Below are 18,817 nucleotides of genomic sequence, written 5' to 3' on the forward strand. Positions count from 1 at the left end.
AATATAATGAACATATCCATCACCCCCAAAAGTTTCCCTATGCAGCTTTGTAATCTGTCCCTCCCTATGCCAAACCTCGTCCCCAGAAACTCACAGATTTGCTTTCTGTCACTATGGTTTTGTTTGCATTTTCTAGAGTTTTATATAAATGGAATAATACAGTATGTGTTTTATATCTGGCTTTTTTCTTTTAGATAATTATTTTGAGATCATCTCTATTGTTGTATGTATCAATAGTTCGTCTCTTTTTGTTTACCCATTCGCCAGTTGATGGATATTTGGGTTGTTTCAAGTTTGGGGCTATTACAAATAAAGCTGCTGTAAATATTTGCATATTAATCTTTGTACGGATTCATGCTTTCACTTACCTTGGGTAAATACTTAGGAGTGGAACGGCTGGGTATGGTAGGTGTAAATTTAACTTTTTAAGAGACATATTTTTCTCCAAACTGTACCTTTTACATTCCCACCAGCAGTGTATGAAAGCTGGAAAGGGTGTGGAATCCTCACCAATACCCCATGAAAATAGATCATACTATCAAAAACCCAACATAGATATCACAAAGAATTTTTTAAACTAATGGAGACTTACTCATGACAACTTGCATTCCAAGTACTGCCAACATTAGTAAAGGAAACTCCAAAGTAGTTCTTAGCTAATTCTCTTATGAATTATTGACCTAGCTAGGATAAAAATGTTCAAATTTTGTAAAGAATCACATCATTTTTCTTTTTGCTATTAGTTGCAATGAATCGACCAGTAAAGGGAATTATACCCATTTGTTTATTGCAATATGTGACAAAAACATGGAAGAAGAATGTCTTTTCCTCAGTGTCAGAGGAACCTGTAAAAATATCTTTGAGATTAAGTCAAAACAAGAAAATTGGCTGGATAAATATCTGTTTTTATTAATGTATTCATTGTTTCATTCAGGTCCAAGCATCAGCATACAAACCTACCTAGAAATGAATAAGAGTCTCCAATAAGATGACTGTCTGTGCAATGGAAATGTGTTCGTGTGCATGGATGAGCTCAGGAATTTAATTGCCACTAGAATGTAAGCTCCATGTACCTGGGGACTTTGTCTAGTTTACCTCTGTGCTCCTAGCACCTGCAACAATGCACAGAATACAGAAGGTATACAACCAGAGAAACAGAATCAGTAGAAGGTATATATTAAGAGATTGACTGCAAGGAATTGGCTAACACAACTGTAGGGCTGGCTAAGCAAGTCTGAAATCCATAGGCCAGGTCATCAGGAAAGGCAGGCTGGAACTCTCAGGCACAGGCTGAGACTGCTGTCCTCAAGAAGAATTTCTTCTTCATCAAAAAAACCTCAGTTGTTTTTAAAGCCTTTCAACTGATTGAACCAGGCTCACTCAGATTTTCTAGGAAAATCTCCCTTATTTAAAACTCAGATAATGGACTTTAATCACATCTACAAAATACCTTTACAGCAACACCTAGATTAGAATTTGATGGACTAACTGGGAACTCTTATTGTGGACACATCAAAATGACCATCACACCAGCCATGCAATCCAGGGGTGGGGTGAGGGAGTAGGGGAGAGAAAATGCTGACGTTCTAAGTGTACTCTGTCCTGTGATAAGTGTAGAAGATTCACACAAACAAGCAGTGGATCATTTCCTTCTTTGTCTACTTTGCCCCCCAAATTGGTACCGTCTCCTTTTTTGAAGTGCCTATCATTTGAAAACATGAAATGTTGATTTACATGGGTGCATTAGAAATGATCATTTGGACTGTCTCTCTGGAACAGATTCAAACATGTATATGTAACTCTTAGGTATGCCAAGACAAAAACATACACCAAGACAAAAAAAAAAATCCCTCTCACTAACATGCTGGACATTAGAGAACAAAGAAGTATCTGGGCTTAATCAAAGAATACTCAGAGTAGGGTATCATATAACATCTGAGAGTAGGGATTCATGCATTAGAGATTCTGCTCATGTCAGCCTTCTTATGACCTTAAAGCTATTGTTTTGGCTTAATACGTACATTATTTTAGAAAATTATTAATTCAGATTGCTGATATATTGTAATTTCAACAATACCTATTGAGCTATGGAATTGAATGTTAATTTTCAATTTCATCTTGGAAGGATACAGTCATGAACTACTATCCAAAGTTAAAAAACGTATTTCCTTATGATCCATTGGCTTAAAAGCAAGCATTATTCCAACGGTGCAAAACTTGGCAGGCTATTAACATACCATACACTACCATTATACCATCAAGCTCCCTGGCCTCCCACCATTCCCTTTGAAGCTATATTCTTTCCAAGATCTCTGATGAATTTCCACCATCTTGGGAAGCTGACAAGGCTGCAGGACATTTTCTAAAACTATTTATTTAAAATTTGCCCCACTGTGTTGTTTCTTAACATCTGATAATCTAAGACTTACTTTATGAAACTATAATGAGAACATACTGTACAAGACTGCTGAGTCTTTGAGGCACCAGGGCTTATTTTTATCCCCAGAATCAATTAGCTACAATAAATATAAAACACCACCACAAATAGAAGGAAATATGGTAGGTAAATATTTTGGCTAAGAAGGATCAATGAATCCGTAAGAGCACATGTTTTTTCATATGCTTGTGTCTACAGATTTCATTTTCATCAATATTATAATGTAAATTGCCCTATTAAAGTTATTTATGAGTTTCTGTTATACTATTAAGTAAGAATTTTTAACTCGGGAAACTGATGACCTCTTTGTGTCTCCGTTTTCTTATTAAAATATGAGAAGAACTAGATCTCTAGGGTTACCTCTAGTCATAGTGTTGGTTTTTACCTGCTTTAAGAAAAACACAGCTTGGAGATACATCTACACATAAATTAAAGTAGCATTTGTCTAAACAGAGTTGAGCAGAATCATTCCCATGTCATCAGGCTCACCTAGAAAATCTGCCTCCCTCCCATCAGACTGTTTTAAAACAAAGCTCTTTTTCTCTCCCATGTGGATGAAGAAAGTCACCTGCCATATCAGTAAACAAAGGATGTTGCAGCCATCAAGACATCAGCCACTGCAGCTGCCCTCCATGTGTACCCTGAGGGGATTCAGATTGGAAAAAAACAGGATACTGGCCCTAGATAGTCAAGGTGCATATCAAAGGAATGATTTCAATAAGCCCAGACTCTTGCACCTTCCCATACATAGCTAAGTGCTAAATTTTTTTAACTTGAGATGTCTGGTTTTCCTTTAACAATAATCTTTTGATGTTCAGACTACCTGGTTTTTTTGCAAAAACTCCTATATATCCTGGCTCCTCCCTCACCTCTTTGGAACAGTCCCTCTGAGCTGAGAGGCTGCCTCCCAGGCTTAAGTCCTCATTATGTCTACCGAATAAAAAATAATTCTCAACTTTTAGGTTGTGCTTTTTTTTTTTCAGTCAACACCCATTAGATTTTTTTTTTTTACCATTTGGGTTACCCAGCAAAAGCATATATATTGGTCTCTGGTTAAAAGCTATGAGTAGAATAAAGACTAACTTCCATCTACTAGTTCATCTACCTGTCCTCATGCATACATCCAGGTTAACATTACATTTCCCATTTATCTAAAGGGCTCTGTTAGGTTCCAAAAGGATAAGTTAGGTGAAAGAAGATTGTAGATCATGAGGCATTGCATGTACTTTAGCTGTTACATTTAACAAAACAAAGAAACAAAAAAAGCTAAAATATATCCCAAGTTAATCAGTCATTGTATCTCCAGATACTATTCTCCAATTTCCATCCCTAAATCTGGGGACTGGAGGTGACTGTGTTTGATTGGCCTGTAGCAAATTGTTTCCTCTCCCTTTGAGAGTAAGTGTATGCTGGATTTCTTCTCAGCTCAAATCTTCTTTCCACTGATTCCCTAAATCCTTGCTTCCACATCTCAGGACCCACCGAAGTTGGGGGCTGGTGTAAAACGTGGAATAACGAGTCCACATAAGTAAGAAGTGGATCACCAACTCAGGTACGTCAGCCATCATCCTATAAGCAATGCTCCTAACATGGTCACCAGAATAACAGGTACAAAGGTCTGTTGATGACATTTGATTCCCACAACAATGTAAGTGACAAAAGAGCAAAGTGTTTTCTCTGTTTTACTTAATGTTGCATCCCAGTTGCTGGAATAGTGCTTGGTACATACAGTAAGCTCAGTAAATATCTAATGAACAGATTAACCTGCTTCAAGTATGCTTCCTTAACAACTTCTAAAAGATTTCTTTTCTTACACAGCAGCCATATATGTACAGCTATTATTACTCTGCAGTGCAAACCACTGATTTCTTTTCACTAGGGCACTGAGAAAGTGCTAGAGCATAAACGATATCCAAATTCGGAGACCATTTCTCCTTTGTTATGCTAGTCCTCTGCTATCTGAGTCACTTCCCTGTTTCTATATCCTATTCTGTTGCACACTAATACTGTCACTTCCTGGAATCTGAAATAATATATAGGAAATACCCTCTTTTTTTTATCATAATGTGCACCTGAAAAAAAAATGTTACAAAGTTTACTGTCTGAAAGTTGGGCAACAGTCCTGCATGTTATAGTTGCTCCCTCTGAAACAAGACATGAAAAATAATAATTCTTGAATCAAATTTCTTTCTGGTACTGACTTTCCCAGAGATAAGCAATCCTGTTGGTGGATGATAATTTTCCGAGGTGTGTGGGAATTGCTGACCTGGGAGCCAATTGGTTATTTCCATGTCCTGCCACGTTTAATCAGGCATTCCCTTTCCCAAAACATGCCACCTTCTAACAAAGGTGGGTTAGAAAGCCAGCCTCCAATCTGAACCTGGTTAGTACCTGAAACAAAGGATAAAGGATTATTGCTTATCTCCTGCCCTATCAACCAGGAGAGCTGAGCATAGAGGGCGCTGCTACCTGCTTACAGCCCAGCACTACCCACAAAGCTGGGGTAGAAGGAGTTTGAGCCGGAAGAGCAGATATCTGCCCTGTATGTCAACCTAGGATGAAGAAGACGGGAAGATGGGACCACAGACGCATGCAATATCTTGAAATAATTAGGTAGCTGATATGTGAAAAGTTTAATTAGATGTATGCAATGTGTGCTGATGTCCATTTAATCTGCCAAAGTGCAAGTTCAGTGAAATTTTAACAGAAAAGGTGGAACACAGCACAGTCTTATTGTCTGCAAGCACTCAATGTTCACTCTAAACAGCTACACTTACTTCATCACCCAAAATACTATTACCCTATATATGTAGTATACTCATAATGCTACTTAGCTATTTTTCCCATTTGATATTTCACAAATCCAAAGTACTGGAATGGTTAACAGTGAAATGCCTTAAAAGCACTCTGTTACTGGCTTCCGTAAAAATGTCACCTACAAAGATATCTGTTGCAGGCACACAATATATAGGGCATCTTAGACGTGTTGAAGATTTTCCAAGACAAATGTTACCAGGAAGGTTCTTCCCAACAGTCAGTTCTTCTCTGCATGTGTTCCTTCTCCCACTCTCAGCAGTTCCCTGGCTGGAATAACTTAAGAGAAAACCCTCTGCTGGCTACTTTTCTAGGACTTTTACAATTTGCTGATTTTATGCTCATGTGGGTTACCAAAACACAGGCCTTCATATAAAACTAGCATTGTAAGCATTTCAAATGCTATAAATTCCTATTTTTATAAATGGAACTTCTACTATGTTTTAAATCTTAAAATGCATTTGAATGGTATGACATTCAATTAGAAAAAAATGGCTATTTATATACAGAAGCTATACACTTCTCTAAATGTATTGTACAACTCAAGGATAAACAGAAACTAACCGACCTTACTGGGATCTTAAACCCTGATTCTATTAACTTAGACCAGAGTCTGTTTCTTTAATCAGAGCCTAGGGTCTCTGAATATTCAGTCCCAAAACCTGCCCTCCCGGGAAAGCTGTGGAGCCTAATCAGAATGCCCATCAGACAACTTGAGTAATGAGACTGCAGGTAGACTGCTATATTACTAGGGTAATATACAGATGTCCTCTGAAACTAGTAGCTTCAAAGAACTAACATTAAACCAAGCAGGTCCCTGTGGAAGAGTGAATGTCCTCATAAATCTCCAGATGAGAACCGCTTTACAAATATGGAGAATAAGGACTCTCCTCAATAAAAGCTCGGAAAGAGGTGTCTTTCTGTTAAAACCACAACATAGCTGCAGAAGGAAAGCACACCGCTGTGAGACCTTCTCTAGAAGGCTTTTTGCTCTCACTGCCTACCTTTCACCCTTAGAAAAATGACAGGAGAGAAGTGGGGAAGACAACAGGCTTGGGGCTTCCCTGGTGGCGCAGCGGTTGAGAGTCTGCCTGCCGATGCAGGGGACACGGGTTCGTGCCCCGGTCCGGGAATATCCCACATGCCGCAGAGCGGCTGGGCCCGTGAGCCATGGCCGCTGAGCCTGCGCATCCGGAGCCTGTGCTCCACAACTGGAGAGGCCACAGCAGTGAGAGGCCCGTGTACGCAAAAAAAAAAAAAAGAATATGTTGAATAAAATATATAATGATGTAAGGAAATACACCCATTATATTCAGAAATGCATATTCTTTTACAATCCTGCCTGACAGCTTTTCTTCAAGATAATTAAGAGAATTTTGACTTTAAAGATGGCTATATATACACCAATATGTATATATAAAATGGATAACTAATAAGAACCGGCTGTATAAGAAAATAAATAAATTAAATTTAAAAAAAAAGATGGCTAAAAATACTGCTTAGAGTTAATGAGAGAAATGAAAATGATTACTATTATTAGTCTTGTTGGGGTGGCTGAAATGCTGTGTGGGTCTGGTACCCTGGTGGCCATGGTGTATATTGTTGCATTCTTCAAATAGAGGATAAAACAGTTCTGCAATCAATAACAAATATTGAAAGAATGAATTCCACTGCACAGACCACAAAACAACTTTCCCATCTCTGCTTTTTCCTTCAACTACCAGGAGGAGCCACAAAAAATACACTAAATGATGGAACTTTCTAGAACTGCTTAACTGAAAGGTGTAAACAGTGTCTTCTTGGTGGTTCAGTTTCAAATTTGGCCAGCTTTTGTGTCATTTTCTCCCCATCTGCAGGATAAGTTCAATTCATGCTATTCTTACAAATTAGATTAGTCTGCCATTCTGATCACTCTATACTAATGGTTCTATATAAGACAATAATAGGACTTTTCAGTGCCTGTCAAAGATGACGATCCTATTTCAGAATTTAAAGCTGGGGAAAAAAATTAATGCTGGAGATCACTTACCTCTAACTCAAAATTTTCTCCTATCAATTTTATGCTTCTCCTTGTACTTCTCAATGACCATATCTCCTGCATTCTCCACTTTCTCTTCAAAACAGACATTTCTTGAAGTTTCTTGCTTTGATAAATTTTCTTCTCTATAATCTTTTCCTCAGTGACCTCATCCTTTACCATGGCTTCAAAAATGTCCTCCATGAAGATACCCACCTCAGTCTAAAATAATGACAGTTCCCAGTTTTTCCCTTCAACACCCCTCATTAAAAACATACATGTGTTTCTAAATTTAATGCTGTATTAGTTTGCTAGGCTATGGCTGCCATAACAAAGTGGCTTAAACAACAGATATATATTTTTTCACAGTTATGGAGGCTAGAAGTCTGAGGTCAAGCTTCCTTCTAAGGGCGTGAGGGAAGGATCTGTTCCTGGCCTCTATGTGGATGGCCACCTTCCCCCTGCGTCTTCACATTGTCTTCTCTCAGTATGTGTCTATGTCCAAATTTTCTTATAAGGATACTAATCATATTAGATTAGGGCCCACCTTAATGGGCTCATTTTAACTTAATTATCTCTGTAATTACTATCTCCAAATATGGTCACACTCTGAGGCACTAGGTGTTAGGACTTCAACATGTGAATTTTGGGAGGACCATAATTCAGCCCATAACAAATATTATATGATTGCATTGTACTGAGATATGATTATTCAGTTAAAACTTATAAAATTAATACTACCTTGTCATTATGGGAAGAATATTATCCAAGTGAGGTCAATCTTCATGTCAAAGACCCAAGAAAGAAATAGATAAACACACAATCAGGATAGACCCCAGCTATGGAATTGACCTGTCTATCTTGGTCAAAAATCTTGAGGCTCAAGATATTAGGATAGGGATCCTAATAATATCCTAATAATAAAGATATTAGGATTGGAATCCTGGATGGTGGGTTTTGGGATAGCCATTGCATGAAGGGAGTCTGAGAGCCATGGGGGAAAAAAAACAAACCATGCTCATAGTAGGTCCCAACTAAAGAGAAGTTAGAAATATTTTGTGAACCAAATTATCTGTCATGCTTAGTATTTTAAAAACTTATTCTCCATCTCAAATTCTTTTGAATTTTCAGCATTCTATAGCTTTCTCTCAGTGGTTGACAGTGAATATTAATAATAATAATTAGTACTCACTGTAAAAATAAAATGAAGTAAAATTAAATGAAGTAAAATAAAACAAGATTTTGTAATTTTTTAAAAACGATTTACCTTTGTTTAACTCCGGCATTTCCAAGCTCTTTTAACCACAGACCTTTTTTTCCCCATGGACCAACAATCCTTATTTCACAGAACATATTGAAAAGGGCTTAGTTTGGCATAGCTTTGTTTACATTTTTAAACCTTGTCCCAGGTGTTCTCTGGGGTCAAAGTGAAAGTCCCACTGCTTCTATAAGCATAGCACTGGCAGAGACAATTGTCGAAAGGCAGAGAAACCCTTTCATAACCCCACTCCCAGGAAGATGCACCTTACAATTGTTAAATGAATAAAGTTAGAATCACTCATGAAAAGATGCTCAACATAGCTAAACATCAGGGAAATGCAAATCAAAACCACAATAACATATCACCTCACACCTGTCAGAATGACTATCATCAAAAAGAACACAAATAACAAATGTTGGCGAGGATGTGGAGAAAAGGGGACACTTGTACACTGTTGGTGGGAATGTAAATTGGTATAGCCACTATGGAGAACAGTATGGAGGTTTCTCAAAACACTAAAAATAGAATTAACATATGATGCAGCAGTTCCACTCTGGGGTGTATATCTGAAAAAAACAAAAACACTAATTTGAGAAGATACATGCACCCCAATATTCATAGCAGCATAATTTACAATTGCCAAGATATCATAAGTGTCCACCAACAGAAGAATGGACAAAGAAGTTATGGTATATCTATACAATGGAATACTGCTCAGCCATAAAAAAGAATGAATTTTTGCCATTTGCAGCAACATATATGGACTTGGAGGGCATTATCCTAAGTGAAACAAGTTAGAGACAGAGAAATGCTGTATGATATCACTTACATGTAAAACCTAAAAAATACAACAAACTAGTGAGTATAACAAAAAAGAAGCAGAATCACAGACATAGAGAACAAACTAGTGGTTATCTGTGGGGGGAGGGCAATATAGAGGTGGCAGAGTAAGGGATACAAACTACTGGGTGTCAAGGACATATCATATAAATTGTACAACATGGGGAAATAGCCAATATTTTGTAATAACTGTAAATGGAAAGTAATCTTTAAAATTGTATAAAATTTTTTAATTGTATAAAAAAATTTAAAAATTAGAGTTGGCAGATTATAATTAATTAATTCATTAATTAAAATAAAGTTAGAATCGCACAATCTGGCCTCCTCCTAACCTTGGAATTTAAAGATTTGTTTTTAAGGAAGAGGCAGTGCTTCACAATCCGAAATTCCTACCTCTAGCCCAGACTCTCTTTTGCCCTTAAGTTTTTCAGTACCTCCATTCTTTTCCACTAAAGTTGATATTCCTCCAGTGTATCTTCCTTGGGTATATTAGCAAAAGGACTAATCTCTAGACTCTTAAACTCAAAATACCAAAACCAGAATTTGCCACCTACTCCCCAGCTTCTTCCTCCTTCTGATTTTATTATTCCCATTAATAGAACTATCATTCTACTAGTCCTTTCAACTTAAAACTTTAGTCGGTCCTTCTTGCCTCGATTTCTCATCCAATAAGTTACTACTAAATCCTGTGGATTTCACTTCTGCAGTGTCTCTTGAATTTATCCCTTCTTTTTCATTCCAAGCTATCACATGAATCCAGCCGTTTTCATATAAACTCTTCTGATATTCCTCTTCACTGTTCTCAATCTGCCTCCCACCTTCCCTTCTCCATCCTCTACATTTCTACTCGTTAGTTTTCATGAAGGCAACTCTGACATTTCTGTACCCAAATCTTTGATATCTTGCCATTGCTTACCAAGTCAAACACACACAACTGGCATTCTGCCTAGGATATCTACTCCACAATTTCATATCCAAATTGCTTTTCCAGCCTTACTACGCATCCTTCCCTACTCATATACCAGTGAAGTCTTAAGCATGTGCCTCACTTGAGCACATCTCTGCCACTTTTATCTGGAATGTTCTTCCTCCGCACTCTTCTCCCATATCTTCTGCCAGATCCATCTCAAGTATTTCCACTTTCAGCCTGAGGCATGCTGTAGTAAAATGGTGAGCACAGGTGTGTACAAGCTTGGCCAGCAGGCAGATCTTGATTCATACTAAACTCTGACTCCTACCAACTGTAAACTCTCTCTGATCCTTAGTGCCCTCATGTGTGAAATGGGGATAATAGTCTTACCACATAGGTTTTCATAAAGATTAAATGAAATACATATACATACACACGCATGCACGCAAGCACGCATATCTGGCACATAATCATTGAAAGCTTTCCCAATTTCCTCTATTTTGAAATGATCCCTTTCAATTAAAAATCTCACAATTAAAAAACTTCACTTTATTGACACGAATTCTGCCTTATTGTGCTTACTAATCCCTACCACAGCTCCCACCCCAACCCTAAGCACCGTAAAGAGGAAGGACTACACCACGTGTTAGCATACAGTAGATCACTTAACATGATGCCTGATTAAAGCACTCAGCACATACATGTTTAAATGAATTGAAGCAGCGGAACTGGTTTGCAATACTCTTCTCACAGGCAGAACTAAATGTCAATTCTTCACTTACCATCCATAGCAATCAAGTGTTATGCTATTATAATTTCCATTGTAAAAATGTGGACACCTGGTCCCTGAGAGACTAACTTACTCAAGGTCACATGGCCAGTGATGTACCGAGTCAAGATTTGAGCCCATATGGAGCCTAACCACACTCTATGGTCAAAGGATTTGTTAAAATTTATGCTTGTTGGGCTTCCCTGGTGGCGCAGTGGTTGAGAGTCCGCCTGCCAATGCAGGGGACACGGGTTCGTGCCCCGGTCTGGGAAGATCCCACACGCCGCTGAGCTGCTGGTCTCATGAACCATGGCCGCTGAGCCTGCACGTCCGGAGCCTGTTGCTCCGCAACGGGAGAGGCCACAACAGTGAGAGGCCCACGTATCGCAAAAAAAAAAAAAAAAAAAAGTTTATGCTTGTTGAAGTACTTTAAAATTACTAAAATTACAGTCCCAGAAGCATTAAATTATGGGGAAAATTTTTTAAATGGTTGGAAGCAACACAAATGTCCACTGATGGATGAATGGGTAAACAAAATGTGGTATACACATACAATGGAATATTATTCCGCCTTAGAGGGTAAGGAAATTCTGACACACACTACAACATGGATGAACCTTGAGGACATTACAATAAGTGAAATAAGCCAGTCACAAAAAGACAAACATCTTATCACTCCACGTACGTTAAGTACCTAGAGTAATCAAATTTATAGAGATACAAAGTAGAAGGGTGGTTGCCAGGGGCTGAGAAAACAGAGGAAAGAGTAGTTGTTGTTTAATGGATATGAGGTTCAGTTTGGGAAGATGCAAAAATTCTAGAGAGACGTGGTGGTAATGTTCTCACAGCAATGTGAATGTACCTTATGCCAGTGAACTGTACACTTAAAAAATGCTTAAAATGGTAAATTTTATGTTACCTATATCTTACCACAATAAAAAAAATGGAACAAAATTACATTGCAAACAGAGTAAGAGGAATTTTTAAATGAAAGTAACAGAAAAAGAACTTTTAAAAAAAGACTCAATTACTTTCTTTTTTATCAGAATCTTATGGGGAAAAATCAACAAATCAATGTTGTGCTTAAAGAAGAATGATGATACACATTAGAAAACATAATCCCATTTAAAAGAAATTCAGAAGAGACATTAGACTCAATGATTCAAACTCAGTTTCAAATTTCTTTATATTATAAAACTATTCTTGAAATTAAATTCCACAAAGTACTTTCTAAAAGTTTGGACCTTGTTGAAAAAGAAAAGTATACTTTGCTATTGTTAATTTCAACAATATCATTTAAGGGAGAAAGGTAATTATTCATAACAAATAACTTTATTTTTTTTCCATACCAAAACAGTCAATTTGACATCAACTCATTTCTTTAAAGATGACAATAAAGATGAAAGAAAGGCATATGAATACAACTTAATTCCTACTATTGGCTCCCCCTTTCATAAAAAATCTAATTTTTATAATAAATTTGGCCCAAGACAAACTATTCTTTTAGCAGGGCAAACCTCTATTTTGTTTAAGAAAAACAAGTGAAAGAATAGAACACACAATTCCTGCTTTCCAATCTTCCAAATTAAATCTAACTCAACAAGGACTTGCAAGAGCATATAATTGGCAACCCCCAGTATGATATGCTAGGGCTACAAAGATGACTAAGGCCCTTTCTCCCTGCTCTCAAGGAATTAAGTCCATGGGAGACATACATGCACGTAAATGCATCTCCATGTTGTGAGTAGAGATTCAAAGAGGTAGACTTAATAAAAGAGGTAGATTCAAAGTACAGTAGGGGCACAAAGAAGTAGTCAACTCTATGTTGGTGATTCTGGAGCTCTCTTAAAGGAAAGAGAAAAAAGAAAAGGAAATTACAAGTCTCTCTAGTTTGGGATGGATGTCTTTAGAAAAAAGCCAATATCAACATTAATATCCCCTTACATTTCTAATATCACCCAATGTTTCATTGTAAAATTTATTAACTGACTATTCATACACTACTGGATATAAACAGCCTGTTGGGGGCTCTATGATTACTCCCATATTTCAGAAGAGGAAGGTGTCTCTCAGAAAGCAGCCAGCTCAAAATTATGCAGCTAATAAATCCCAGGGCTATTTATAATAAACACTTTTAATTCCTAAACTGCTTCCTCACTGCACTTCCCATTAGCATACTTACAAAAGAAAGGCATAGAGAATTTGTGGATTGCAAAAACAAGTCTGCAAGAAGTGAAGCGAAGAAATGTCAGAAGCATGTTTTGGCATATCACATTTTCAAAATGAGAAACATCAATTATATATAAAATGGGAACAACTATTTAGCCATCTGAGGCTTTCTGAATAATAAAAAACTAAAGATTAACTAACACCCGACATAGATTGGTCATATCCAAATATACCCGCAAATAGTACCCATTTACCATGTCAAGAGAATTCTCTAGAAAGTAATTAATAAGTGCTGTAATCTAATAATCTAAGAGTTTAAATGAAATATCTGATTATCACAATATAGAGGAACCACCTTGAACCTGATTATTGTCAACATTAAGGAAAGCATTTGTGCACAAAGAATGGTAAAAGGGAGTTTATTTGATTCCAATCCTGCTGTATGTTATTTATAGAAGGAATAAAAATTAGAGTGGTTGATGATGTTTGCTTTCAATTCATAGGTCACATTAGATAAAACTGTCAGCCCTTCCTTTTGATTTATTTCCTCCAATTTAATTAAACTCATTTTTTCTGTATTATTGAATACACCAAACAAGGAAAAATCATTTGAAGTTGTGTGTAATGTTTTCCAAAAATTTTTTTAGGATCCAATAAGTTTTCTTTTTTCCTTTTAAGTTTATATTTTCCTCAGCTATACTTGACAGTCTGAAAACTGTGAATATATCATTTTATTTGAGAGAGCAATGGTAACTTCAAATTCACTCTAGCAAGAAAAAAATTGTAAAAAATAATCATCATGAACTTAGGAAAATTATGATTCCTGCTAAGTGAACATAAACATCAATAAAATATACTCATCATATACAAGTAACTAAATGGAAGTTCCTAAGCAGTATATTCCTTTACAAAAAGACTATGTCAGACAGATCAATAACCTCATGTAACAAATTTTTCGCGGGGCATTTTCTGGATTTGAAATGAAGAAAAGCAATGTGATATATGAAAAGTACTAGCCTGGGAATGGGCAACATTAGTTTCAAGTCCAGGTTTACTTCTAACTAAATGTTTTACTTATTTTGAAACTATAGTTAAGCCATATGAAAATGAAAATGTTGGACTAGATAAACTGAAAATTCTTTCCTATGGTATTTCCTCTCTTCTTTTGATAACCCCGCTTCTTCACTTTTGAACAGGCAAAGCCCACATCTATGTTCTCTTCTTTTCTTCTTTTTTTACGTTTGCCAAGGCAAAATTAGGAGCTACGGTGGAGAGAGGAAACAGAGAAGACATTTCTATGGAGAATGTGAGTTCTTTATAGAAAACTAGCTAGGGAAACAAAACCAGACCAATTTTGTTAATCTCTCTGAACTTCACTGTGCTCATCTATAAAGTGAAATAATAAAATGATCCCAAGGATTCAGGAGATAATCCATATGTAGTCCCTGCTGCATAGAAAGCACCTAAGAAATTCTGGCCATTATTGCCATTGTTTATTTATAGTGGGGAGATGGAAGGAGAAATAGGACTAGTCCAGGATCATCTATATCTTCTCTTCCTTCTTTTTATTTTATTTTCCCTCTCTTCACAAACTACTTAGCCATCTGAGGCTTTCTGAATAATAAAAAAATAATAAAAAACTAAAGATTAACTAACACCGGACACAGACTGGTCATATCCAAATATATATTTTAAAATATATATATATATTCACAAACATTTACAATTCCATTTCACTCTGTGCTATGATCTATATGAAATATCAGTATTTTAATTTAGTAACAAGAGAAAGTAAGCCTTTTGAATTAGCATTTTGTGTTGTTTATTCAATCCCCCTAGCTCTTTATATTGGACACAGAAAATTAGCAAAGTCCCCTCTTAGTGGAAAATGTTTTTTTGCTAAATCTACATTGCTTTCCAATTTAGGCCCTTGTCATTGTGTTCCCACAAATGACACAATTTAACAGTGCATGGGTAGATTCTCTAGAGACTGAGAAGTCTCATGAAAACATGCATAAGAGAGGTGTGTCATTTCCCTCAGCACTACACACTGCACCCAATTTAGAAAGCCAAACTCTCAGCAGATGGGTCTCCTGGCCCCTTTCCAATACGTGATTTGAATTGTTTTTAAAGACACCACAAAGCAAAAGCTGACTGAATGTTGCAAGCAATTTTTATGTCTCCGAGAACCAAGAGACAAGGTCACTGCTTTTACTTATTATACCTTTTAATGACTTGCTTTTTCAAGTATGGTAGCTGGTTGCATAAGTAGTTTGAGGCTTTCCTAAGATTATAATGAAATATTTCTTACTTTTAATTATCTATCCAGTCAGACGGGCAGTGAGTGACCCCTAACGATAGTGCTGTGGCCTATAAGGAATACATTTCTGGTTTTAATCCAGTTCCTTAATGGGGAACCACCTACATCACACAACCCATCACCCAAAATGTGACAATTCAGACTGAAGGAATGATAGCCAGAAGTGGTCCTGCATCTGGATTAGTAAATATTTCAATCAATATTCTAAATGATGGCACAAGGAACATGCTTATCAAGTCTGTATAGGAAGCTATGCTGGAAGGAAGGCAGTGGCTGGCATCTGAGAAAATACTAATCAGCTCTCTGTGACCATGTCTAATTGGATCCTTATCAAAAGCAACACAACAAACTCGGAAGGAGAGTACAAGCACAGTGGGGGAGGAAAGATAAGATAGAAAAGCACTAAACTAGTCAGAAGCTCTGAGGTCAAGACTTAACTCTGCCATCTACAGATAGATCTATAATACAAATTTATTAGTATATTATTATAATCATATAATATAAATATATATATGTACACATATATTTAAATCTTGAGCACATCACTCTGCTTTTCTATACTTTGTCAGCTGCAAACAGAGATAAAAATATCCTACCACAACTATTTGCTAGAGTTTTGCAAAACTCAAACTGCATCTGCTCATTTGATTTTAAAAATAAAAACACGAAAAACATTCACTCCAAAGAGTGCATTTCTCATAATCTCATTTCTTTGTTGTCCTACTCATATGAAAGTTTTACTGAGGAAATTGTATTTTTGGAAGACTATTTGATTACTACCTCCCCCATATTCACTATTTGTGCTATCCTACTGCCAAGGCCACTACCACTCATTCACCTTTCCTCTCCAGGCCCTCCCCTGGCTTACAGTAACACCTGTACACTGACAACTCTCAAACACTCATCACCAGGTCCCTTCTCCCCTCTGAACTTCAGTCAGTTCAGTCCACCTGACATCCGCACTTGCATATCTAAGAAACATATAAAAACTTATTTTATAGTAAGAATAATAATTATAATGATGATAATAGCAGCTACAGATTATTAAACACTTACTTCATTCCAGGCACTATGCTAGGTATGTTTTCAATATTGCTTTATTGTTCCTGCCCTGGCAGGACTCCTCTCCCTTAAACTTCACACTGCTCTTGGCACAACTGTCAAAAGAGCCCATTGAACCTACATCCCTTTGATAAGAACCATTGCTAGAGGTGGATCCATCTTAAAGTCAAATTCTTGGACTATAATTATTTTTTCCACTCCCTTCTCACCCTATCCCTGTCCCACTGGAATTGCCTTCTCTGGGTGGATTGTAATGTCACGTTTGAGGCTTCCATCACAGGGCACTCTAAGAAAACAGCCCTATGACATCTGTTATTGTGTTTGCTGGAGAACTGTTTTGAGGACCATGGGATGTATAATTCCAAGCCCTCACCCCACCCCCTGACATACAATCTGAGGCTCCTCAGGATATACTTGCCTTTTCCTAAGAATTGATGTATTTATTCTTTCCAACCATAAAATCTTCCAACCTTTCATATCTTCTATTCTCTTTGGCTAGCAGAAGACCTACAACTAAATGTAAATTTCAAACATATTGATTAATAGGACCTTACGGCTAGACTGTGTACTCATGGTCCATTTCCCACCTTGCTCTTGATACTTTACAGTAATTTTTTGAATTATTTGTCAGAAAAATTATCTGAAACCTGGAAATAGGAAAAAGAAATTACTGAGTATGCTTTCAGTGCAGTACTGTGCTTGACATTCTACTTTGTGCCTGTTTACAACTCTGTACGGACGGAAGTTAAAACATACATTCTGTTCAATAGAAATGCAAATAATGTCTGTCCAGTGGAACCCAAAGGTTATGGTTTAAGGCCCAGTTTTATATCTAATTTAGCTGTCCAATAAATTGTAATAAATCTAATAAAACCCAAACCAGTCTTTGGACTGGTTTTTAACATTTTACTGGTCCCCTCATCAATTAATAAGATGAATGACATCTGTGACATGCATTCATTTTATACTTTTATGAGTCAGGATTTTTCATTTTTAAAATCATAATTTTGGAAACAATCCCATTTACCATCATATCAGAAATAATTAAATACCTAGGAATAAACCTACCTAAGGAGGCAGAAGACCTGTATGCAGAGAACTATAAGGTCCTGATGAAAGAAATCACAGATGACAAAAAGAGATGGAGAGATCTACCATGTTCTTGGATTGGAAGAATCAATATTGTGAAAATGACTATACTACCCAAAGCAATCTACAGATTCAATGCAATCCCTATCCAAGTACAAATGGCATTTTTCACAGAATTAGAACCAAAAATTTTACAATTTGTATGGAAACAGAAAAGACCCTGAATAGTCAAAGCAATCTTGAGAAAGAAAAACAGAGCTGGAGGAATCAGGCTCCATGACTTCAAACTACACTACAAAGCTACAGTCATCAAAATAGTATATTCCTGGCACAAAAACAGAAATATAGATCAATGGAATGGGATAGAAAATCCAGAGATAAACCCACGTTCCTATGGTCAACTAATCTATGACAAAGGTAGCAAGATTACACAATGGAGAAAAGACAGTCTCTGCAATAAGTGGTGCTGGGAAAACTGGACAGCTACATGTAAAAGAATGAAATTAGAACACTCCCTAACACCAAACACAAAAATAAACTCAAAATGGATTAAAGACCTAAATTTAAGGCCAGATACTATAAAACTCTTAGAGGAAAACATAAGCAGAACACTCTCTGACATAAATTGCAGCAAGATCTTCTTTGATCCACCTCCTAGAGTAATGAAAATAAAAACAAACAAATGGGACCTGATTAAACTTAAAAGCTTTTGTACAGCAAAGGAAACCATAAACAAAAAAATGAAAAGACAACCCTTAGGGGCCTCCCTGGTGGTGCAGTGGTTGAGAGTCCGCCTGCCAACGCAGGGGACACGGGTTCGTGCCCCGGTCCGGGAAGATCCCACATGCCGTGCAGCGGCTGGGCCCGTGAGCCATGGCCGCTGAGCCTGCGCGTCCAGAGCCTGTGCTCCGCAACGGGAGAGGCCACAACAGTAAGAGGCCCGCGTACCGGAAAAAAAAAAAAAAAACCCTCAGAATGGGAGAAAATATTTGCTAATCAAGTAACTGACAAGGAATTAATCTTCAAAATATAGAAACAGCTCATGCAGCTCAATATCAAAAAAACAAAAACCCCATCCAAAAATGGGGAGAAAACCTAAAAAAAAATTTCCCCAAAAAAAAAAAAACAA

The sequence above is a fragment of the Neophocaena asiaeorientalis genome, unplaced genomic scaffold (genome assembly GCF_003031525.2).
Source record: "Neophocaena asiaeorientalis asiaeorientalis breed wild unplaced genomic scaffold, Neophocaena_asiaeorientalis_V1.1 scaffold975, whole genome shotgun sequence".
Classification (NCBI taxonomy): domain Eukaryota; kingdom Metazoa; phylum Chordata; class Mammalia; order Artiodactyla; family Phocoenidae; genus Neophocaena; species Neophocaena asiaeorientalis.